Below are 25,161 nucleotides of genomic sequence, written 5' to 3'. Positions count from 1 at the left end.
ATGCACACGTGACTGTAAGTCGCATTGGATAAAAACAACTGCTAAATGGCATATACCTAGTGAAAGTCTACACACCCCTTGCACATTTTTCACATTTTGCTGCCCTAAAATAAAATCGAAAAAGGGATTACATTTTTTTAAATCCCTAGCGATCTACACAACCTACTCCACATTTTAAAAGTGAAAGAAACATAATAATAATAATAATAATAATTTTAATAATTACAAAAAATACTTGGTGGAAGCACCTTTGGCAGCCATTACAGTTTTTAATCATTTTTAATAAGATTCAACCAACCTTGCACAACTCTTAGGGCAACATTAATAACTTATTTTTGTGAAAATTGCTCAAGCTCAGTTAATTTGGTTGGGAATCATTGATGGACAGATATATTCAAACCTTGTCTCTGTATTTCAAGTCGATTTAAGTCAGGACTGAGTCTGGACTACTCTGGAACACTCAACACCTTTTTTATAGTGAAACAAACAAGAAGTAAGACAAAAAACAGAACACTTGAGTGTGTATACGTATCCACCAACCCAAAGTCAATACTTTCTAGAGCCACCTTTTGCAGCAATTACAGCTGTAAGTCTCTTGGGGTATGCCTCTATAAGCTTGGCACATCTAGCCACTGGAATTTTTGCCCATTCTGCCCGCTGGTGTACAGCGGTCATACCACAGTCATACCACAGATTCTCAATAAGATTGAGGTCTAGGCTTTGACTAGGCCATTCCAATACATTTAAATGTTTCCCCTTATACTAGAACTGGCCACCCCACATAACCTGGTTCCTCTCTAGGTTTCTTCCTAGGTTTCCGCCTTCCTATGGAGTTTTTCCTAGCCAACGTGCTTCTACACCTGCATTGCTTATTGTTTGGGGTTTTAGGCTGGGTTTCTGTACAGCACTTTGAGATTTCAGCTGATGTACGAAGGGCTATATAAATACATTTGATTTGATTTTATTTGAATTGGTTGTACCAGATCTTATTTAGGGGCTTCATAGCAAAGTGGGTGAATACATACTCACGCACCACTATTCAACTTGTTTTTATTTTATTTTTTGAAACAAGTAATTTTTTAAATTTCACTTCACCAATTTGGACTATTTTGTGCATGTCCATTACATGAAATCTGTCACGCTCATCGTAAAGAGGAGACCAAGGCGCAGCGTGAGTAGAGTTCCTCATAATTTTAATCAACTGAAACTCACCTAACAAAGACAACAAACAACCAAACGAAACGTGACGATACTGGTGTGCACATAGGCAGCTAACTGTAGACAAGATCCCACACCAGAAAGTGGGAAACAGGGCTGCCTAAATATGATCTATAGGGGAGGGTCCGGGTGGGTATCTACCCTCGGTGGTGGCTCCGGTTCTGGATGCAGACCCCTCCTTACGCTGATCACTCCGCTTTTGTGGAACCGGACCGTGGATCATCGCCGAAGGCTCTGGACTGCGGATCATCGCCGGAGGCCCCGGACTGCGGATCATAGCCGGAGGCCCCGGACTGGGGACCATCGCTGGAGACCCCGGACTGGGGACCTTCGCTGGAGGCCCCGGACTGGGGACTGTCGGTGGAGGCCCCGGACTGTGGACCGTCGGTGGAGGCCCCGGAATGTGGACCGTTGGTGGAGGTTCCGGACTGTGGACCTTCGGTGGAGGTTCCGGACTGTGGACCTTCGGTGGAGGTTCCGGACTGGGAACTGTCGCCGGAAGCTCTGGACTGGGAACTGTCGCCGGAAGCTCTGGACTGGGAACTGCTCGCACAACCCGTCCTGGCTGGATGTATATTTTCAACTTGCAAATGCGTGGCGCTCGCACAGGACACACTGGGCTGTGCAGACGCACCGGAGACACAGTGCACAGAACCGGCGCAGGATATCCTGGTCCAAGGAGATGTGCTGGAGACCAGGAGCGCTGAGCCGGCACCATCCGTCCTGGCTGGATGCCCATTCTAGCCCGGCCAATGCGGGAAGCTGGAATAGAGCGCATCGGGCTATGAATGCGAGCTGGAGACCCCGTGCGCATCACTGCATAACATGGTGCCTGACCAGTCACAAGTTCCTCAGCAAGCCCGCTCTGCAACGCTCTCAGTGTTAGCACTTCTCTCCGGAATCTTGCGTCGAGCTCCTCACTCGACTCACTGACTGGCTCTGGTTCAGCCTTCAGCGGTCCGCCGACCACTCGGTGTGCCCCCTCCAAAACTTTTCTGGGGCTGCCTCTCGTGCTTGTCTCGTTGGTACAACTCCTCGTAATATCGCCGTTCCGCTTTCGCTGCCTCTATCTCCTCCTTAGGACGGCGATACTCCCCAGCCTGCGTCCAGGGTCCTGCTCCATCCAGGATCTCTTCCCAGGTCCATTCCTCCTGAACACGCTGTTTCGTCTATTTTTGGTGGGATCTTCTGTCACAATCATCGTAAAGAGGAGACCAAGGCACAGCTTGAGTAGAGTTCCACATAATTTTAATCAACTTAAACACCTAACAGAAACAACAAACAACCAAACGAAACGTGACGCTACTGGTGTGCACACAGGCACATAACTGTAGACAAGATCCCACACCAGAAATTGGGAAACAGGGCTGCCTAAATATGATCCCCAATCAGAGACAACGATAAACAGCTGTCTCTGATTGGGAACCATATCAGGCCAACAAAGAAATACAAAAACCCCTAGACATACAAAACCCTAGACATACAAAACCCTAGACATACAACACTAGAGTACCCACCCTAGTCACACCCTGACCTAACCAAAATATATAGAAGAGATATCTAAGGTCAGGGAGTGACAAAATCCTAATAAAAATATATTTAAATTACAGGTTGTAATGCAACATAATAGGAAAAAACGCCAAGGGGGACGAATACTTTTGCAATGCACTGTATGTTGTTATTATTATAGATATTAACTAACACATTCACAGAGTCAGAGTCCTAACCCAGAGCCTTATTCCTAAACAGAGGGTAATCTGAGTATCCATTGAAAAGAAATACAATGAGGATTGAGAGATGTTCGGCTTTCAGAAACAGAATAACCATACAATACTGGACAGTATCATGACACTATCATAAGGCTATGATGTACATGAACCAATCAATAAGCTCTGAAAGCCATTAGGCTACATGACAATACAATCATCAGCCATTAGTAAAGTTTCACGTAAAGCCATGCATAAGGATGCTAATGTGTTGTAATACCCGATACTACTTGTCACATTTAGATGGCACAACGCTTTAGAGCGTTTCAGTCACAATTAGCAAATTATGTGTTGAGTGTTTTTCCTTAATGCATTGACTGAAAACAGCAATCACAATAGAAATCGCACGCGCGCACACACACACACACACACACACACACACACACACACACACACACACACACACACACACACACACACACACACACACACACACACACACACACACACACACACACACACACACACACACACACACACACACACACACACACACACACACACACACACACACACAGAAAGATGCACCATGCAGAGGCTCTTTCAGTTGCAGAACACTTGCAGGTGGAACACCGCAGGGATGTTTTCACAAACAGCCACATTATAACAGATCATGTCTCTCTTATTATGTCCCTCTTCCAGTCTTAGATTCCCTTTATCCATATCTCCCCTGTTCCTTCTACCCAATGATTCTCAACGATTTTCTCTCTAGTCTCTCTGTCTCTCTCTCTCTTTTCTCTCTGGCTCTCTTTTTCTCTCTGGCTCTCTCTTTCTCTCCATCTCTCTCCTTCCATACTGCAGCTGTCAGGTAGAGGAAAGCAGGTGTTCTGTCAGGGGCTATGAAAGGGCCAATCACCGGGGGAATCAAAGAGCCCAAGACGCTGTCATTCTGGTTCCCTCTCTGACAGCCTGCCAGCTATTTATACCAGTCAAAGAGAGACGGGGGGAATCAGAGAGTGAGAAACAGGGTGGATGGGAGAAGAGGAAAAAAGAAACAGAGAATCATGAGAGAGAAACAGGGGGAAAGAGGAAGAGAGTGAGTGTGTGTGAGAGAGAGAGAGAGAGAGAGAGAGAGAGAGAGAGAGAGAGAGAGAGAGAGAGAGAGAGAGAGATAGAGAGAGCTAGAGAGAGAGTGAGATCGTGATCAAGATGGAGATCGAGAGATTGACAAGCGAAACATGGACAAGTGCAAGAGAGAGAGAGAGAGAGAATGCATGATACACTTTCACCTAAGTGATCCTAAATTCACAATAGCCAACGATGATAAGGCAGCAAGGTCGGTTATGCCGCACAACCGCCAATTACAATCAACCGTGTTCCGTCTGCAAAGGGAAAATAACAGTACTCTAGTCTGAGATAAACAATGTCCCCTTAGATTACCTCTCACCTGATTATGTGTCTGTCTGGGAAACAAGACAGAGACAGTCACTTACCACCAGGCACCACATGCTTGAGATGTGCCCAGTGATGCCCACTCATAAAGGCAGACACCAGAATACCTGTTTGCCCAGGAAAATCCAATACGATTGGTAACCTACCACCTGCTACTAAATGGTGCCTAGTGGTGCTTATTGTCATGTATTGCAAAGTGAAGCAAGCAATTTATTTACTATTGTTTTTACTATTGGGAAATACCAGGTACCAGAATATACTAATGGAAAGGAAAATAAGGTCGAACCAAATGATCAGGTCCCTTTGGGAAATAAATGTTAAACATCTAATGACAGCGAAATATGTGGCAGCATGGCTTAAGACACATTGAGCACATTGCACTCGCAGACCTTCAGTTCTATAACTGCAACTGTCCTCTCGTTAAATAAAAGCAAATACTGCCACCCAAACACCATTTTCATTGCGGTCGCCACTGTTTTTTATGTACTCTAACTTATTATAGATTTGAAAACTGCTTTTCGGATCATTGAAAATGTTAAAGCAGCAATACAGAAGAAGAACGTGGCAACAGAGTCATTTAGACAGGGAGGGGAGTAAAGGAACACTGAGAAGGGGAGGGAACAAGACAGAGGGGGGAACAAGGGAGCCATTTAAAACACGGGAGAAAAAGTCCCGAGAAAAATAAGAACGGAGCAGCAGAGCAGGATTGAGACAAAACCCACAGTGTAAGAAATGGCCCTGAGGTTGTTATGGAAACAGACAAATAACAAAATCTGGAACAGGGAGAAGAAAAAACAGGCAGCAATTGCATAAATCAGTGGAATTTAAAGGGACAGAGACAGAAAGAAAGAAAGAAAGAAAGAAAGAAAGAAAGAAAGAAAGAAAGAAAGAAGAGTACCACATCTATAGAATAAAGACAGAGAGGAAATACGAAGCTGGGACATTTTCAGAAACCGCACATAACGATCCTGCTGCACTTGAGTGTCCGTGGTTCATTGAGAGTTTCTAATGGTTGCTATAACATATCCAGAATTAATTGGGAAAAAGACAAGAGGGGAACAGGGGTGATATGAAAAGCACAGCAGGGAGAAAGCATTACCTCCATAATAAATCAGAAGGCTAATGGCCAACTTCCAATATGTCCATCCAGAGACAGAAACATCCGCACACGCAAATAATGGTCATTACAATAGATGAGATATCCGAACGAGGAAATGCTGGTACCTGTCAATTGTTTGTCTTCATTCATTGGAAAGCTGTCTCCGATAATTGAATGATGGTTCAATAAAGCATAACAACATGAATATGGTTAGCGCAACGGTAGGGAATCTATCTACTGGGAACACTGATTAATGAACTCCAAATGATGTAGCTTCTACTTACGTTCCAACGTAAAAAATGACTTCAAATAGACATTGACACTGAGAATGCAGTTCCTCAGCTAGCCTAGCATGACTGGAGTCTAGCCTGAGAGAAACAAAAAGCCCAACAGCAACAACAAGTACAAAGACAGCCTGAAAGAGTTAATAGAGAGCTCAGTGACCTAATCCGCTGGCTGACCTGGGATCAGAAGAGAGATGACCACACGTGACAGGTGAAGAGTCTCTTTCCATTAATTGGCTTATGTGGAACAGACTCCAGGGGCCGTGCTGTGAATCACGCATGAGATCAGAGCCAAATTTAGGGCTCTCGGGAAGAGCCAACGCAAAACTTTTGACAGGACCACGAATCGACAGGGCCACACTTTTAACTGGTTCTGAATAAATTACTGCACATTCTCTGCTTGTCACCTAGCTGTTTCTTCCCCTCTTCCGGACGTTGTTAGTGAGGGTGCTTAGCGTGACCCCAATCAGCACCTGGCTCCCTCTAGCCTCTCTTCCCGGCTTACTACTGACAGAGGGAACACAGGCACAATTACTGTCTCTACCAGTCTAGGAAGAAGGGGGGCTTTCTCATTCTCTCTACTCCCAGCACTACACGCTAACTACAGGAGTCCCTGTTCTCCCGGGAACACAGTTACTTTACAGCACAGCAGATGGAGAGAGAGAGACAGAGGGAGTGAAATTGTTTGTGTGTGTGTGTGAGAGTGAGAGAGAGAGAGAGAGAGAGAGAGAGAGAGAGAGAGAGAGAGAGAGAGAGAGAGAGAGAGAGAGAGAGAGAGAGAGAGAGAGAGAGAGAGAGAGAGAGAGAGAGCGATGTATTCCTCCGCACTAGAGGAATACCAATATAAGAACTCTGTTCATTGACTAAAGCTCAGTCTTCACAATATTACCCTCCAAGCTCATCATTAAGCCCGGGGCCCTAGGTCTGAACCCCGCCCTGTGCAACTGGGTCCTGGACTTCCTGACGGGCTGCCCCCAGGTGGTGAAGGTAGGAAAAAACACCTCCACTACCCTGATCCTCAACACAGGGGCCCAACAAGGGTGCATGCTCACCCCCCTCCTGTACTCCCTGTTCACCCATGACTGCGTGGCCACGCATGCCTACAACTCAATCATCAAGTTTGCAGACGACACAACAGTGGTCGGCCAGATTACCAACAATGACGAGACAGCCTACAGAGAGGAGGTGAGGGCCCTCGGAGTGTGGTGTCAGGAAAATAATCTCACCCTTAACAAAACAAAGGAGCTGATTGTGGACTTCAGGAGACAGCAGAAAGAGCACGCCCCCATCCACATCTACGAGGTCGCAGTGGAGAAGGTGAAAGCTTTAAGTTAATTTGTGTACAGATCACTGACAATCTTAACTTGTCCACCCACACAGACAGTGTGGTGAAGAAGGCTCAACAGAGCCTCTTTAACCTCAGAAGGCTGAAGAAATTTGGCTTGGTCACAGGGCTTTCCAGAGGGCAAGGTGGTCAGCCCAACGCATCACCAGGGGTACACTGCCTGCCTTCCAGGACATCTACAACACCGGTCACAGGAAGGCCAAGAAGATCATCAAGGACCTCAGCCACCCGATTGACGGTCTATTCACCCCGCTACCATCTAGAAGACGAGGTCAGTACTGGGGCCGAGAGAACTGAAAAACAGCCTCTATCTCAAGGCTGTCAGACTGTTAAATAGCCATCACTCCACCCAGTACCCTGCCCTGAACTTATTCACTGTCACTAGTCGGCTACCACCCGGTTACTCAATCCTGCACCTTAGAGGCTGCTACCCCATGTAAATAGGCATGGTACACTAGTCACTTTAATAATGGAACACTGGTCACTTTAATAATGTTTACATATTGTTTTACCCATTTTATATGTATATACTGTATTCTAGTCAAGTCCATCCTATTAAACTATTGCTGTACATATACTATTCTATACTACATATTCTTCAGATATAGCAAATACACTACATCACCAAAAGTATGTTGACACCTGTTCGTCCAACATCTCATTCCAAAATTATGGGCATTAATATGGAGTTGGTCCCACATTTGCTGCTATAACTGTCACGCCTTGGTCATTGTATTTTGTGTTTTCGTTATATGTTTGGTCAGGCCAGGGTGTGACATGGGTTTATATGTTGTGGTTCGTATTGGGGTTTTTGTAATTATTGGGATTACGGCTGAGTAGGGGTGTTGCATAGGCTTGGCTGCCTGAGGCGGTTCTCAATCAGAGTCAGGTGATTCTCGTTGTCTCTGATTGGGAACCGTATTTAGGTAGCCTGAGTTTCGCTTTGTATTTCGTGGGTGATTGTTCCTGTCTCTGTGTAGTTTCACCAGATAGGCTGTAATAGGTTTCACGTTCCGTTTGTTGTTTTTGTATATGTATAAGTTATTTCATGTATTGCGATCTCTTCATTAAAGACATGAGTAACCACTACACTGCATTTCGGTCCGACTCTCTTTTGACAAACGAAGAACGACGTTACAATAACAACCTCCAGACTTCTGGGAAGGGTTTCCACTAGATGTTGGAACATTGCTGCGGGGACTTGCTTCCATTCAGCCACAAGAGCATTAGTGAGGTCAGGCACTGATGTTGGGAAATTAGGCCTGGCTCGCAGTCAGTGTTTCAATTTATCCTAAAGGTGTTTGATGGGGTTGAAGTCAGGGCTCTGTGCACACCAGTCAAGTTCTTCCACACTGATCTCAAGAAACCATTTCTGTATTGACCTTGCTTCGTGCACGGGGGCATTGTCATGCTGAAACAGGAAAGGACCTTCCCAAACTGTTGCCACAAAGTTAGAAGCACAGAATGATCTAGAATGTCATTGTGTGCTGTTGCTTTAAGATTTCCCTTCCTGGAACTAACCATGAAAAACAGCCTCCTCCACCAAATGTTACAGTTGGAACTATGCATTCGGGCAGTCAGCGCTCTCCTGGCGTCCGCCAAACCAAGATTTGTCTGTCGGACTGTCGGTTGGTGAAGCATGATTCATCATTCCAGAGAACGCGTTTCCACTGCTCCAGAGTCCAATGACGGTGAGCTTTCCACCACTCCAGACGACAATTGGCTTTGCGCATTGTGATCTTCGGCTTGTGTGAGGCTGCTCGGTCATGGAAACCCATTTCATTAAGCTCCCGGTGAACAGTTCTTGTGGTGACGTTGCTTCCAGAGGCAGTTTGGAACTCAGTAGTGATTGTTGCAACCGAGGACAGACGATTTTTAAATGCTAGTCGCCTCAGCACTCTGCAGTCCCGTTCTGTGAGCTTATGTGGCCTACCACTTTGTGGCTGAGCCGTTGTTGCTCCTAGACGATGCCATTTCACAATAAAAGCACTTGCAGTTGACCGGGGCAGCTCTAGCAGGGCAGACACTTGACGAACTGACTTGTTGGAAAGGCGCCATCCTATGACGGTACCACATTAGAAGTCACTGAGCTCTTCAGTATGGGCCATTCTACTGCCAATGTTTGTCTATGGAGATTGCATGGCTGTGTGCTCAATTTTATACACCTGTCAGCAAAGGTGTGGTTGAAATAGCCAAATCCACTAATTTGAAGGGGGGTCCACATACTTATGTATATATAGTGCACTCTATCCACATACTGTCTGTCCATAATGTCTATACATCCCATCACATATACTGTGTGTATATATATACAGTTGAAGTCAGAAGTTTACATACACCTTAGCCAAATACATTTAAACTAAGTTTCACAATTCCTGACATTTAATCCCAAAATGTCCTGTTTTAGGTCAGATAGGATCACCACTTTATTTTAAGAATGTGAAATGTCAGAATAATGGTAGAGAAAATGATTGATTTCAGCTTTTATTTCTTTCATCACATTCCCAGTGGGTCAGAAGTTTACATACACTCCAAGCCATCTATTTTGTGAAGTACACCAGTCCCTCCTGCAGCAAAACACCCGCCACAACATGATGCTGCCACCCCCGTGCTTCACGGTTGCGATGGTGTTCTTCGGCTTGCAAGCCTCCCCCTTTTTCCTCGAAACATAACGATGGTCATTTGTTTCATCAGACCAGAGGACATTTGTCCAAAAAGTACGATCTTTGTCCCCATGTGCAGTTGCAAACTGTAGTCAGGTTTTTTTATGATGGTTTTGGAGCAGTGGCTTCTTCCTTGCTGAGCGGCCTTTCGGGTTATGTCGATATAGGACTCGCTTTACTGTGGATATAGATAGTTTTGTACCCGTTTCCTCCAGCACCTTCACAAGGTCCTTAGATGTTGTGCTGGAATTGATTTGCACTTTTCGCACCAAAGTACGTTAATCTCTAGGAGACAAAACACGTCTCCTTCCTGAGCGGTATGACGGCTGTGTGGTCCCATGGTGTTTATACTTGCGTACTATTGTTTGTACGGATGAACGTGGTACCTTCAGGTGTTTGGAAATTGCTCCCAAGGATGAACCAGTCTTGGATGATTTCTTTAGATTTTCCCAAGATGTCAAGCAAAGAGGCACAGAGTATGAAGGTAGGCCTTGAAATACATCTCCAGGTACACCTCCAATTAACTCAAATGATGTCAATTAGCCTATCAGAAGCTCCTAAAGCCATGACATAATTTTCTGGAATTGTCCAAGCTGTTTAAAGGCACAGTCAACTTAGTGTATGTAAACTTCTGACCCACTGATACAGTGAATTATAAGTGAACTAATCAGTCTGTAAACAATTGTTGGAAAAATGACTTGTGTCCTGCACAAAGTAGATGTCCTAACCAACTTACCAAAACTATAGTTTGTTAAAAAGAAATTTGTGGAGTGGTTGCAAAACTAGTTTTAATGACTCCAACCTAAGTATATGTAAACCTCCGACATCAACTGTATATATAGTCAGATATTACTGTACTGTTGGAGCTAGGAACACAAGCATTTCGCTACACCCGCAATAACATCTGCTAAATATGTGTATGCAACCAATAGAATTTGATTTGATTTTGATCCGATTTGAGGGAGAGGAAGAGAGACAGAGACAGAGAAAGACGGAGAACTCCAAGAAGCTTTGGCTAATTAAATATTCTCTCAGATTACAAGAGGCTATTTGGCCCTCTCCGGAAATTGTGACTTTCATAATCTTACTAAAGAGGAAGGTACTGACTTTTTCACATTTCACATAAAAATACCAATTAAGAAAAGGAAAGGAGGGGGGTGACCAGCTCTAATCTTACACAAATTGCAAACGATACAAATGGGTAGGCCATAATTAGATTTTTTTTTCCCTCAACAGCTTTTCATAATTGAAAATACTGACACTACCAAGAACACACTTCAACACACACACATTACGCACAGCTAGTTCTTCAATTGCCAAATTCAATATCTATTTCCCCAGCCTAAGGGGAAATAATGTTAATAACAGAGGGGGACTTTGAGTTTTTCAGGGGGTCTCACACTGTCTGGTTACAATGGCACGGTCAGGCACAGCAGGACACCGTGTGCATACAGAAAACGTTCTACACAGGAATATTATATGACATAGCACCAGGTGAATGCATATAGCCTCAGCATGGCCACTCTCTTGGGACTCTTGTTGATTGACATTGAGGAAGAGTTCCTCATTAAGAGTTGTAGAGTAGCATAGTGTAAAACTCATTATAGAACAAGACATATTGGATAGACACCATACCTGGACTGCTACTCGTCGAATGATTAACAGTGTATAATTACGCGATTAAATGATTCAGGCAATTATTAACTCATTAACCTGGGCCACCATGGGAAAGTTTTAGCTTTATTGAGTTTTTATTTCCCAAATCCTCCTCTGATGAGGAACAAGAAGGATCGGACCAAAATGCAGCGTGGTACGTGTCCATGATAACTTTAATAACTCAGAACAAAAGAACAAAGTGCAGGAAAGAAATGAAAATCAAAACAGCCCCGTATGGTGCAAACACAGAAACGGAAAACAACTACCCACAAATCATAGTGGGAAAACAGGCTGCCTAAATATGTTTCTCAATCAGAGACAACAATAAACAGCTGCCTCTGATTTGGAACCATACCAGGCCAAACACAGAAATACAAAACATAGAACAACACATAGAATGCTCACCCCAACTCACCCCAAACTAAAACAGAGACATAAAAAAGGAACTAAGGTCAGGACGTGACAAGAAAATTGATTTCACAACAGTCGCCAATTAATCAATTTCCTCTACAGTCTCATTCTGAATGTCGCATGATCCGGGAATCTGCCCAAACCCGAGTCTCACCAAATAAGTGCGTACCACACCAATTGAGTTAATTATTTATTTGCTAAAAAGCTAAAATGATAATATAAGATACACATACACAAACATAAACATACAGTCTAGGCTATTGATTAGAACTTAGTACGATGAACTGGTCCCTAGTGGGCCAACACCATATAACACGCATTTCACAAAATGGGGATTTCAAAAGAGAGAGAAAGAAAGAGAGAGTATGTAACGGATGTGAAACGGCTAGCTTAGTTAGCGGTGTGCGCTAAATAGCGTTTCAATCGGTTACGTCACTTGCTCTGAGACCTTGAAGTAGTGTTTCCCCTTGCTCTGCAAGGGCCGCGGCTTTTGTGGAGCGATGGGTAACGACGCTTCGTGGGTGACTGTTGTCGATGTGTGCAGAAGGTCCCTGGTTCGCGCCCGGGTATGGGTGAGGGGACGTTTTAAAATTATACTGTTACATTGATGCTGTTGACCCGGATTACTAGTTGCTGCGGAAAAAGGAGGAAGGTCAAAAGGGGGTTGAGTGTAACGGATGTGAAACGGCTAGCTTAGTTAGCGGTGTGCGCTAAATAGCGTTTCAATCGGTTACGTCACTTGCTCTGAGATCTTGAAGTAGTGTTTCCCCTTGCTCTGCAAGGGCCGTGGCTTTTGTGGAGCGATGGGTAACGACGCTTCGTGGGTGACTGTTGTTGATGTGTGCAGAAGGTCCCTGGTTCGCGCCCGGGTATGGGCGAGGGGACGGTTTAAAATTATACTGTTACAAGTACATGAGAGAAAAACACACTTGGGTGCATTTGTCAGCTATGCTTATTTTAACCCTAACCTTGCCCCTAACTGCCACTCTTATGGGTCAGAATATAATGATGCAATTACGTGTTGAAGGTCTCCGATGGGGTGGCTTGGACTGGATTCAGACTTCTCTAGTGACGGTCCGTCTTCGGTTACCGGGTGTAACTCTCTGTTTCTCCTCACGGTGTCAGTGTCCTTTCTCTTAGTGTTCTGTTTGCTCACCCTTGCTCTGAAAAGGGGTCTTCGGAGGAGGGCTAATCAGCCGTGTGGATTTTTCCAGCGTGGGAATGAAAACAGTGTAGACACACGATTCCTTAGAGAGTGGTGACCGGGTGGTCCTGCTTGAATTCATCCCCTTTAGATACAGCTACTCGTCTGTAGCATAGGTTGTTAAAAGGTTCTTCAACCTCGTGTTGCATTTTGGGGTGGCTGACCACTCAGACCTTGGCTGTAGCTCAGGGTCACTTAGTTTTATACCCTTGGGTCAGATATGGGCGGTTCCGCCTTTAGGGCAATTCTCTGGTCGTACCTGTAAGGAGTGACGCCAGACAGGAGAAGCAAGTACGGGGTGTCAAACATTTAATCAGGAACGGACATGGAACACAAAATTAACAGCGTCAGCACACAGGTAAACAAGAACATATGACAAACATCAATCCCGAAGCAGGTAACAGAGCTAGGGAACAGACAGATATAAGGAAGGCAATAACACAAGTAAATGAATTCAGAGTCCAATGAGCGCAGATGCGCGTGACGGGAAAAGGCAGGTGTGCCTTACTGATGGTGGCTTGATTACGTAATCCTGGAGAGCCTGGCACCTTCAGGCGGGAACAGGTGTGACAGTACCCACCCCTCTAGGGGCGCCACCCGGCATCCCACCTGGGCGAGCCGGCAGAGACATGGGCGCTGGGCAAGCAGGCTGGGAGAGGGGGAGGAAGAGCGGGAGCAGGCGTGACTGTACCAAGTTACGAGGCATACTCTGGATTTGACTCAGATCCAATTTAGAAAACTAACTTCACATTTCATCTTTACAAAAACATTATCTTTGATCTGGACATTTTCCACACAACGTACAATATGTAAACATCAGGCACATATTTGGAAAACTCTTAAAGTTACAATGTTTTCGTTATAACGTCGTCCTTTAACTTTGAATAACATAACAAAAACGACATTCATTTTCATATTCCATCTATCGTCATCACCACCATTGTGGCTGACGAAACCTATTTTCCATAAGTCCATTTATTGCATGTTAATGTTCTGAGGCCGATTTTCTATCTATTAATTTTGGTCAATGTGGATACAGAATGTGGATACAGAACACAGAGGAGCAGAGAGACAAAATAATGTCTGGACCAGGGAGAGGAGTAGCTGGACCAGTCAGAGGACTAGCTGGACCAGGGAGAGGAGTAGCTGGACCAGGAAGAGGGGTAGTTGGACCAGGGAGAGGAGTAGTTGGACCAGGCAGAGGAGTAGCTGGACCAGGCAGAGAAGTAGCTGGACCAGGCAGAGGAGTAGTTGGACCAGGCAGAGGAGTAGCTGGACCAGGCAGAGAAGTAGCTGGACCAGGGAGAGGAGTAGCTGGACCAGGGAGAGGAGTAGTTGGACCAGGCAGAGAAGTAGTTGGACCAGGCAGAGGAGTAGTTGGGCCAGGCAGAGGAGTAGTTGGACCAGGCAGAGGAGTAGCTGGACCAGGCAGAGAAGTAGCTGGACCAGGCAGAGGAGTAGCTGGACCAGGCAGAGGAGTAGCTGGACCAGGCAGAGGAGTAGCTGGACCAGGCAGAGGAGTAGCTGGACCAGGCAGAGAAGTAGCTGGACCAGGCAGAGGAGTAGTTGGGCCAGGCAGAGGAGTAGCTGGATCAGGTAGAGGAGTAGTTGGACCAGGACCAGGGAGAAGGAGAGGTGGGGGAGAGGCGTAAGAATGCGTGGTGGTGTTCAAAGGAGAGTAAGAGCTGCTATCACTGATGAAATAAGAGCCACCATCATAGACCATGTGATAAACCATGGTCTATCACTGAGAGAGGCTGGTGAAAGAGTCCAGCCTAATACCATGGTCTATCACTGAGAGAGGCTGGTGAAAGAGTCCAGCCTAATACCATGGTCTATCACTGAGAGAGGCTGGTGAAAGAGTCCAGCCTAATACCATGGTCTATCACTGAGAGAGGCTGGTGAAAGAATCCAGCCTAATACCATGGTCTATCACTGAGAGAGGCTGGTGAAAGAGTCCAGCCTAATACCATGGTCTATCACTGAGAGAGGCTGGTGAAAGAGTCCAGCCTAATACCATGGTCTATCACTGAGAGAGGCTGGTGAAAGAATCCAGCCTAGTCTCAGACAGTCAAACGTGGCTTCCATTATCTGGAATTTTCAGGTGTGTAATGCATTTCAGAAGCGTTTCTCCCATCATTACTGTTGCTATGTCCCACAGTAACTGTGGGCCACCAGTCCCATTGCAAATACATATGTTGTATTTTTGTTCCTCTTAAGAATGCAACGTCTTCCTCCCTCTGGGGGAAGAGGAAAGCTCCTCAGTGAAGACCAAGGGCTGCCATTGTAGGATTGGTCATTGCTGACAACGCAATAAAACTGTGGGAAATTCAGACAAAAATTGTAATGTGGAAAGCATCAGCCTGACTACCATTGCTCGGACTTTGACCAAACACAGAGTTGGAATGAAACAGTTCCACACAGTTCATTTTGAAAGGAACAAGGAACTTTTGAACGGTCAAGGAACTCCGGCACCAAAGCATCCAGGTATGGTGTCTAGCCGAAATGTCTTGTTCTATAGTGAGTTTTACACTATGCTACCCTATGGGGGTGCCACAGGGTTCAATTCTTGGGCCGACTCTCTTCTCTGAAAATATCAATGATGTCACTCTTGCTGCTAGTGAGTCTCTGATCCACCTCTACGCAGATGACACTATTCTGTATACTTCTGGCCCTTCTTTGGAAACTGTGCTAACCCTCCAGACGAGCTTCAATGCCATACAACTCGCCTTCCGTGGCCTCCAACTGCTCTTAAATACAAGTAAAACTGAATGCATGCTCTTCAACCCATCGCTGCCTGCACCTGCCCGCCCGTCCAACATTACAACTCTGGATGGTTCTGACTTAGAATATGTCGACAACTACAAATACCTAGGTGTCTGGTTAGACTGTAATCTCTCCTTCCATTCTCACATAAAACATCTCCAATCCAAAGTTAAATCTAGAATTGGCTTCCTATTTTGCAACAAAGCATCCTTCACTCATGCTGCCAAACATACCCTCGCAAAACTGACCGTCTTACCGATCCTTGACTTTGGCGATGTCATTTACAAAATAGCCTCCAACACCCTACTCAACAAATTGGATGCAGTCTATCACAGTGCCGTCCGTTTTGTCACCAAAGCCCCATAAACTACCCACCACTGCGACCTGTACGCTCTCGTTGGCTGGCCCTTGCTTCATACTCGTCGCCAAACCCACTAGTTTCAGGTCATCTACAAGACCCTGATAGGTAAAGCCCCAATACCTCTTTTGGCCGCCTCTCCTTCCGGTTCACTGCTGCCAATGACTGGAACGAACAACAAAAATCTCTGAAACGGGAAACACTTATCTCCCTCACTAGCTTTAAGCACCAGCTGTCAGAGCAGCTCACAGATTACTGCCCCTGTACATAGCCCATCTATAAATAGCCCAAACAACTACCACTTCCCCTACTGTATTTATTTATTTATTTTTCTCCTTTGCACCCTACTTTGCACACTCATCTACTGTCAAATCTACCAACCCAGTCTTTTAATTGCTATATTAGATTTACTTCGCTACCATGGCCTATTTATTGCCTTTACCTCCCTTATCTCACCTCATTTGCTCACATTGTATATAGACTTATTTTTTCGACTATATTATTGACTGTATGTTTGTTTTACTCCATGTGTAACTCTGTGTTGTTATATGTGTTGAACTGCTTTGCTTTATCTTGGCCAGGTTGCAATTGTAAATGAGAACTTGTTCTCAACTTCCCTACCTGGTTAAATACAGGTGAAATAAATAAAAAAAAAAAAACATGTAGACATGGGTTACAGTACATACAGTAGGACATACTGATAAGCATTTACACATACTGTGTTTCATTTCGTTCAGGGAGTCATGGAGTTGGAGGCTAATCAGACCCTACATGAAATCAATCATGTAGACGAGGCAGGGTTTAACCTGGCAAAAACACGTCTGCGGGGAAGAAACGTCATCGGAAAAAGGGCCACCGTTGATATGCCGGGTCAGAGAGAAGCAATTATCAATGTGTGCTGCAATCTCAACTGCTGGTTTGGTCCTGCAGAAATGCCAGATTGGTCCCTACAACACTGAGTGCCTTCTTTTGTTTTGAGATGACCTCCGCCAACAACTGGTGCCAGAAACAGAAAGAGAACAGCTGGGAGGAAACATGAGGACATTGTGATTGCATGGGACAATGTAGTATTCCACCATTCACATGCAATCACAAACTGGTTTGCAGCCCATCCAAGAATGGTTTCCCTTTTCCTCGCCATTACTCGCCTTTCCTCCCCCCTACTCGCCTTTCCTCCCCCCTACTCGCCTTTCCCCCCTACTCGCCTTTCCTCGCCTCCCCTACTCGCCCCCCATACTCACCTTTCCTCCCCTCCCCCTACTCGCCTCCCCCTACTCGCCTATCCTCCCCCCTACTCGCCTTTCCTCCCCCCACTCACCTTTCCTCCCCCACTCGCCTTTCCTCCCCCTACTCGCCTTTCCCCCCTACTCGCCTTTCCTCCCCTCCCCCTACTCGCCCCCATACTCACCTTTCCTCCCCTCCCCCTACTCGCCTCCCCCTACTCGCCTATCCTCCCCCTACTCGCCTTTCCTCCCCCCACTCACCTTTCCTCCCCCCCACTCGCCTTTCCTCCCCCTAATCGCCTCCCCCCCACTCGCCTTTCCTCCCCTCCCCCTACTCGCCTTTCCTCCCCTCCCCCTACTCGCCTTTCCTCCCCTCCCCTACTCGCCTCCCCCTACTCGCCTATCCTCCCCCTACTTGCCTTTCCTCCCCCCACTCACCTTTCCTCCCCCACTCGCCTTTCCTCCCCTCCCCCTCCCCCCACTCGCCTTTCCTCCCTCCCCCTACTCGCCTTTCCTCCCCTCCCCCTACTCGCCTCCCCCCACCACTCGCATTTCCTCCCCCACCCCTACTCGCCTATCCTCCCCCTACTCGCCTTTCCTCCGCCAAGTCGCCTTCCCCCCCACTCGCCTTTCCTCCCCCTACTCACCTTTCCTCCCCCACTACTCGCCTTTCCTCCCCCTACTCGCCTTTCCTCCCCCTACTCGCCTTTCCTCCCCCACTCACCTTTCCTCCCCCACTACTCGCCTTTCCTCCCCCACTACTCGCCTTTCCTCCCCCTACTCGCCTCCCCCACTTCCTCCCCCCCACTTCGCCTTTCCTCCTCCCCCCCCTCGCCTTTCCTCCCCCAACTACTCGCCTTTCCTCCCCCACTACTCGCCTTTCCTCCCCCTAATCGCCTTTCCTCCCCCCTACTCGCCTTTCCTCCCCCCACTCGCCTTTCCTCCCCCACTACTCGCCTTTCCTCCCCCACTACTCGCCTTTCCTCCCCCACTACTCGCCTTTCCTCCCCCCCCTACTCGCCTTTCCTCCACCCACTCGCCTTTCCTCCCCCACTACTCGCCTTTCCTCCCCCACTACTCGCCTTTCCTCCCCCTACTCGCTTTTCCTCCCCCTAATCGCCTTTCCTCCCCCTACTCGCCTTTCCTCCCCCACTCGCCTTTCCTCCCCCACTACTCGCCTTTCCTCCCCCACTACTCGCCTTTCCTCCTCCACTACTCGCCTTTCCTCCCCCTACTCGTCTTTCCTCCACCCACTCGCCTTTCCTCCCCCACTACTCGCCTTTCCTCCCCCTACTCGCTTTTCCTCCCCCTACTCGCTTTCCTCCACCCACTACTCGCCTTTCCTCCCCCACTACTACGCCTCCCCACTTCCTCCCCCCCACTCGCCTTTCCCCCTCCTCCCCCACTACTCGCCTTTCCTCCCCCACTACTCGCCTTTCCTCCCCCTACTCGCCTTTCCTCCCCCACTACTCGCCTTTCCTCCCCCACTACTCACCTTTCGTCCCCCACTACTCGGCTTTCCTCCCCCACTACTCGCCTTTCCTCCCCCACTACTCGCCTTTCCTCAACACCATTGAGTATTTTTTCTACCTGGAGGTGGAAAGTGTATGATCATCGGTCACATGACCAAATGTCCCTTCTGGATGCAATGGGATGCTGTCTGCAGAAACATCTCAGCTGAAGACTGCCAGGGGGGATAAGGCATGCCAAGCGTTTCTATCCAAGGTGTATAGCGAGACACGACATAAGATGTGATGTGGACGAGAACATGTGGCCAAATGCTGAAGATGGTATAGATTAGAAACAGGACTGTGCATTTTAGTGTTTTTTTCCCTTCTGTACCTTTTTTACTGTAAGTGTGTTTTATTTTTACACATTTGGAACCAAAGGCCATGTATGTTGGATGTGTTATTGAACCAAAGGCCATCTATGTTGGATGTGTTGTGGAACCAAAGGCCATGTATGTTGGATGTGTTGTTGAACCAAAGGTCATGTATGTTGGATGTGATGTTGAACCAAAGGCCATGTATGTTGGATGTGTTGTTGAACCAAAGGCCATGTGTGTTGGATGTGTTGTTGAACCAAAGGCCATGTATGTTGGATGTGTTGTTGAACCAAAGGCCATGTGTGTTGGATGTGATGTTGAACCAAAGGCCATGTATGTTGGATGTGTTGTTGAACCAAAGGCCATGTGTGTTGGATGTGATGTTGAACCAAAGGCCATGTATGTTGGATGTGTTGTTGAAGCAAAGGCCATGTGTGTTGGATGTGATGTTGAACCAAAGGCCATGTGTGTTGGATGTGATGTTGAACCAAAGGCCATGTATGTTGGATGTGATGTTGAACCAAAGGCCATGTGTGTTGGATGTGATGTTGAACCAAAGGCCATGTATGTTGGATGTGATGTTGAACCAAAGGCCATGTCTGTTGGATGTGATGTTGAACCAAAGGCCATGTATGTTGGATGTGTTGTTGAACCAAAGGCCATGTGTGTTGGAACCAAAGGCCATGTGTGTTGGATGTGTTGTTGAACCAAAGGCCATGTGTGTGTGATGTTGAACCAAAGGCCATGTATGTTGGATGTGATGTTGAACCAAAGGCCATGTATGTTGGATGTGTTGTTGAACCAAAGGCCATGTGTGTTGGATGTGATGTTGAACCAAAGGCCATGTATGTTGGATGTGTTGTTGAACCAAAGGCCATGTATGTTGGATGTGTTGTTGAACCAAAGGCCATGTATGTTGGATGTGATGTTGAACCAAAGGCCATGTGTGTTGGATGTGATGTTGAACCAAAGGCCATGTGTGTTGGATGTGTTGTTGAACCAAAGGCCATGTATGTTGGATGTGATGTTGAACCAAAGGCCATGTGTGTTGGATGTGTTGTTGAACCAAAGGCCATGTGTGTTGGATGTGTTGTTGAACCAAAGGCCATGTGTGTTGGATGTGTTGTTGAACCAAAGGCCATGTGTGTTGGATGTGATGTTGAACCAAAGGCCATGTGTGTTGGATGTGATGTTGAACCAAAGGCCATGTGTGTTGGATGTGATGTTGAACCAAAGGCCATGTATGTTGGATGTGATGTTGAACCAAAGGCCATGTGTGTTGGATGTGATGTTGAACCAAAGGCCATGTATGTTGGATGTGATGTTGAACCAAAGGCCATGTGTGTTGGATGTGATGTTGAACCAAAGGTCATGTGTGTTGGATGTGTTGTTGAAGCAAAGGCCATGTATGTTGGATGTGTTGTTGAACCAAAGGCTATGTATGTTGGATGTGATGTTGAACCAAAGGCCATGTGTGTTGGATGTGATGTTGAACCAAAGGCCATGTGTGTTGGATGTGTTGTTGAACCAAAGGCCATGTGTGTTGGATGTGTTGTTGAACCAAAGGCCATGTGTGTTGGATGTGATGTTGAACCAAAGGCCATGTGTGTTGGATGTGTTGTTGAACCAAAGGCCATGTGTGTTGGATGTGATGTTGAACCAAAGGCCATGTGTGTTGGATGTGTTGTTGAACCAAAGGCCATGTGTGTTGGATGTGATGTTGAACCAAAGGCCATGTATGTTGGATGTGTTGTTGAACCAAAGGCCATGTATGTTGGATGTGTTGTTGAACCAAAGGCCATGTGTGTTGGATGTGTTGTTGTTCACTGGCAGCAATTTCATGTTGCTAATAACGATTTTACTGCAGCAATTCTGTCACTTACTATATTTTTCTACTGTACATTCTATAATGTAAAGATGACTCATTCACTTTTAGATAGTATGTTGCCAAAAATGCTTAGATATTGAGTCGGGTTTGCCGTGTTTTGATAGAGTTATTGTATGTAGATAAAGTTTTTTTTGCATTTGGAAATGTAGAGTTGGTATTTAATGAACAAAATGTGGTTTTGAGCAGAAAATTGACTTTTTGGCTATTTACGTGATGTAGGTATGTTGCTGTGTTAAGGGTTTAGAAAAAGTATCTTAACTATAGGTAAATGCCTGTTAGCAATTGTAAAAAACTATAATATAATACATCTTCAATGCTAGATTAAAACACCTGGCTGTCAGTTTCTAAACCTTTCTGGCACAGGCGTTCCGCTAGCGACCCACCTCGACAACATCCGGTGAAATTGCAGAGCGAGAAATATTTAACATTCATGAAAATACAAGGTCATACATCAAAATAAAGCTTAACTTCTTGTTAATCCAGCCGCTGTGTCAGATTTAAAAAGGCTGTACGGCGAAAGCACACCATGCGATTATCTGAGGACAGCGCCCTGCATACAACAGCATGAAAAACATTTTTCAACAATGCAGGTGCGCAACGAAAGTCAGAAATAGCGAAATAATAAATGCCTTACCTTTGAAGATCTTCTTCTGTTGGCACTCCAAAAGGTTCCAGCTACATCACAAATGGTCCTTTTGTTTGATAATGTCCTTCTTTATATCCCCAAAAATTCAATTTAGCTGGCGCGCTTCATTCAATAATCCACTAGTTTCCCTCCTTCAAAATACAAACAAACTGAATCCCAAACATTACCAATAAACTTCTCCAAACAAGTCAAACAACGTTTATAATCAAACCTTAGGTACTCTAATATGTAAATAAACGGTCAAATTTAAGACGGATAATCGTTATTGTCTTTACGGGAGATAAACAACAAAGAACGCGCTCTCATCCACGCTCATGAAAACACTACAGCCAAAATGGGAGCCACTAAGAAAAACTACAAATTCTAGCGAATTCTTTCAAAAACAAGCCTGAAACTCTTTCTAAAGACTCTTGACATCTAGTGGAAGCCCTAGGAACTGCAATCTGTGAGGATTTCGCCTCATAATAAACATGACAGCCATTGGAAACAGAGGGATGTAGGCTGAATTGTGTTTTTTGGGATGGTTTGTCCTCGGGGTTTCGCCTGCCATATCAGTTCTGTTATAGTCACAGACATTATCATATAACAGTTTTATAAACTTTAGGGTGTTTTCTATCCAAATCTACCAATTGTTCCTGGGCCGTCATTGAAAATAAGAATTTGTTCTTAACTGACTTGCCTAGTTAAATAAAGGTTAAAATATATATATATATATATATATATATATATATATGCATATCCTACCTTCTGGGCCTGAGTAACAGGCAGTTTACTTTGGGCACGGTTTTCATCCGGACGTCAAAATACTGCCACCTATCCCAAAGAGGGATATGCACAACTTAATTAATATTACTGAAGCAGACTGTGAAAACAGTTATGAGTTAAAACCAATTGAAGCCATTCAGTGCATTTGAGAGGGTAGTCATTTTAAATGCTAAACATTTTTACACTAAATACATTTGAGTGGCTTTCATTTGAGTCAAACTGTATTTAGCGTGTGAGCAGTCTGGAAGAGTAAATCAGGTGTTAATGTATCCTATTAAACTATTAAGATGTGCTTAAACCTCTGATTAAGATCTTGGGATGTTTGTGTCTGCTGCTGCTGCTCCATTGGACCCAAAGCATTTCTTCCGATCTCATCCATTTCACATTATATAGTCTACAGGACCTACCATCACAACAACTGTTTAGACTAGGGCCGGAAAAGCCCAATTTTGCCAGACAACTTTTGGCTGGGAAAATATGGTCAATTGAAAACGATATTATTTTAGCATTACATCAATAGCCTCTGCTCTCGGCTCTGTGCACCAGCCCCATGCTAGCCTTTGTAAAGTGAGTCTAAGCAGACAAGTTCTAAAGACAAAGGCCTTGTGAAGGAGCAGTGGACGGATGGGAAGATCAGTGGAGGATTGTGAAATTCATTCCCTGGTCTAATGACAGAATAACCACAAGCTTTGAAAGAATGGCAGCAGTCTCTCCAGGATTCCTTTCCATCTATCCCTTTTCTCAAAAGGTCCTTTGAAACATGTCCCATACTGCTTTAGGTTTTTCTCCCAGTACAATCATTCAAAAAAGAAAAAGAAAAAGAAAGGAATATGGATGATGTTATTTTTGTTCTCTCTCTCTCTGGTTCTCCTGCCAAACGTTCACTGTGATTAGAGAACATACAAGTGAATTGCTTAATCTCTCATCTCCTCTCGTAGCCAGGTAGAAATGATTGGTGAGTGGTGATGTTTGGAAGGCTTCAAGTAACAGGGAATGAAACCATCATGTATCCCAACCCAGTTCACCACAGCAACACACTGTGCATATTATAGAAAGAAAGCTTGAAGCAGGCTTGTGATTTTGCATGTCGCACAGTGGTGTAAAGTACGTACGTAAATAAACATACAGTAATGTACAGTAAGTAGATTTTTGGGGTATCTGTACTTTAATTTACTATTCATATTTTTTTTACAACTTTTACTTTTAATCCACTACATTCCTAAAGAAAAAAATGTATGTTTTACTCCATAAAGTACATTTTCCCTGACACCCCAAAGTACTAATTACATATGAATTCTTAGCAGGACAGGACAATGGTCCAATTCATACACTTATCAAGAGAACATCCCTGGTCATCCCTACTGCCTCTGATCTAGAAGATTCATTAAACACAAATGCGTTGTTTGTCAATTCTGTCTTAGTGTTTGTGTGTGCCCCGGGCAATCCATAAAAACATAAAAATGAAAAAATTGTGCCGTCTGGTTTGCTTGATAGAAGGAATTTGAAATAATTTAGACTTTTACTTTGACTTGTAATACTTCAGTATATGTTAGCAATTACATTTACTTTTGATACTTAAGAATATTTTCAAAATAAAGTGTCACGCCCTGGCCATAGAGAGGCTTTTATTCTCTATTTTGGGTAGGCCAGGGTGTGACAAGGGTGGGCATTCTAGTTTCTTTATTTCTATGTTTTCTGTTTCAATGTTTTGGCCGGGTATGGTTCTCAATCAAGGACAGCTGTCTATTGTTGTCTCTGATTGGGAATCATACTTAGGCAGCCTTTTCCCTTTTGTTATTGTGGGAAGTTATCTTTGTTAGTGGCACTATAGCCCTCGTAAGCTTCACGGTCGTGTTTTGTTGGTAAGATTTACATAAATAAAGGAAAATGTACGCGCACAACGCTGCACCTTGGTCCGGTCTTTTCTACGACGACGTCCGTGACATAAAGACTTTTACTCAAATAATATTTTACCAGGTGACTCACTTTTACTTGAGTCATTTTCTATTAAGGTAACTTTACTTTTACTCAAGTATGACAATTTGGGTACTTTTTCCACCACTGCAGTCCCATGCTTTAGATCATTGATCCCAGGTGTTCCTGTTGCCATTTCATATAAAATAAGCAACAGTTTTGTCAGGCATCTTTGTCAGCTTTGTCAGGCGAAATGCTTGTGTGTCTACTGTACACATCCATTCTCTCCTCCCAGACAGACTAAAGTGGGTGTCCTCTGAGTGGAAAGCACACTTCAGAAACCCTGTTTTACCATGGAAGGGTTCCGTATGTTTGTGTCAGCAACAAGAAATGGGGGAAACAGAACCTATGGCCAGGGGGTAGAGAGAGAGCCACATCCATCCATCCGGGAAAGGGAGGAATCTGTAGAGAGGAACCCAGGGTTTACACATGAAATCTGGGGCACGCGTGGCACACCCTGTCCGTGGGCTCTTTAAATGAAAGACCCTTTCCCCTCCCATCCACTCCACTTGTGATTGTTCTGATGCAGATTTAGGCCCTGATTTAGCCCTGTGTCCCGGCCGAACACTTACAGTCACAACCTCCCTATCCCTCTCTAGATCAGGGTCTGGAAATCGGACACTTATTTGTTTAGCCTCATGGCTTATCAGACACAAGGTGGGGCAGGAAATATTGGCC

The 25,161-nt window shown here is 45.2% G+C and overlaps 1 protein-coding gene across 1 annotated transcript in view; it reads right to left on the bottom strand.

Moving 5' to 3' along the window:
• The window catches only part of si:ch211-186j3.6 (neural-cadherin), a 252,531-nt gene that overhangs the window by 148,605 nt on the left and 78,765 nt on the right, over window positions 1-25,161 (bottom strand). The gene's annotated exons all lie outside the window — the stretch shown is intronic.

This window comes from Oncorhynchus gorbuscha, linkage group LG05, assembly GCF_021184085.1.
Source record: "Oncorhynchus gorbuscha isolate QuinsamMale2020 ecotype Even-year linkage group LG05, OgorEven_v1.0, whole genome shotgun sequence".
Lineage (NCBI taxonomy): Eukaryota > Metazoa > Chordata > Actinopteri > Salmoniformes > Salmonidae > Oncorhynchus > Oncorhynchus gorbuscha.
This window is presented reverse-complemented; position numbering and strand designations above follow the sequence as displayed.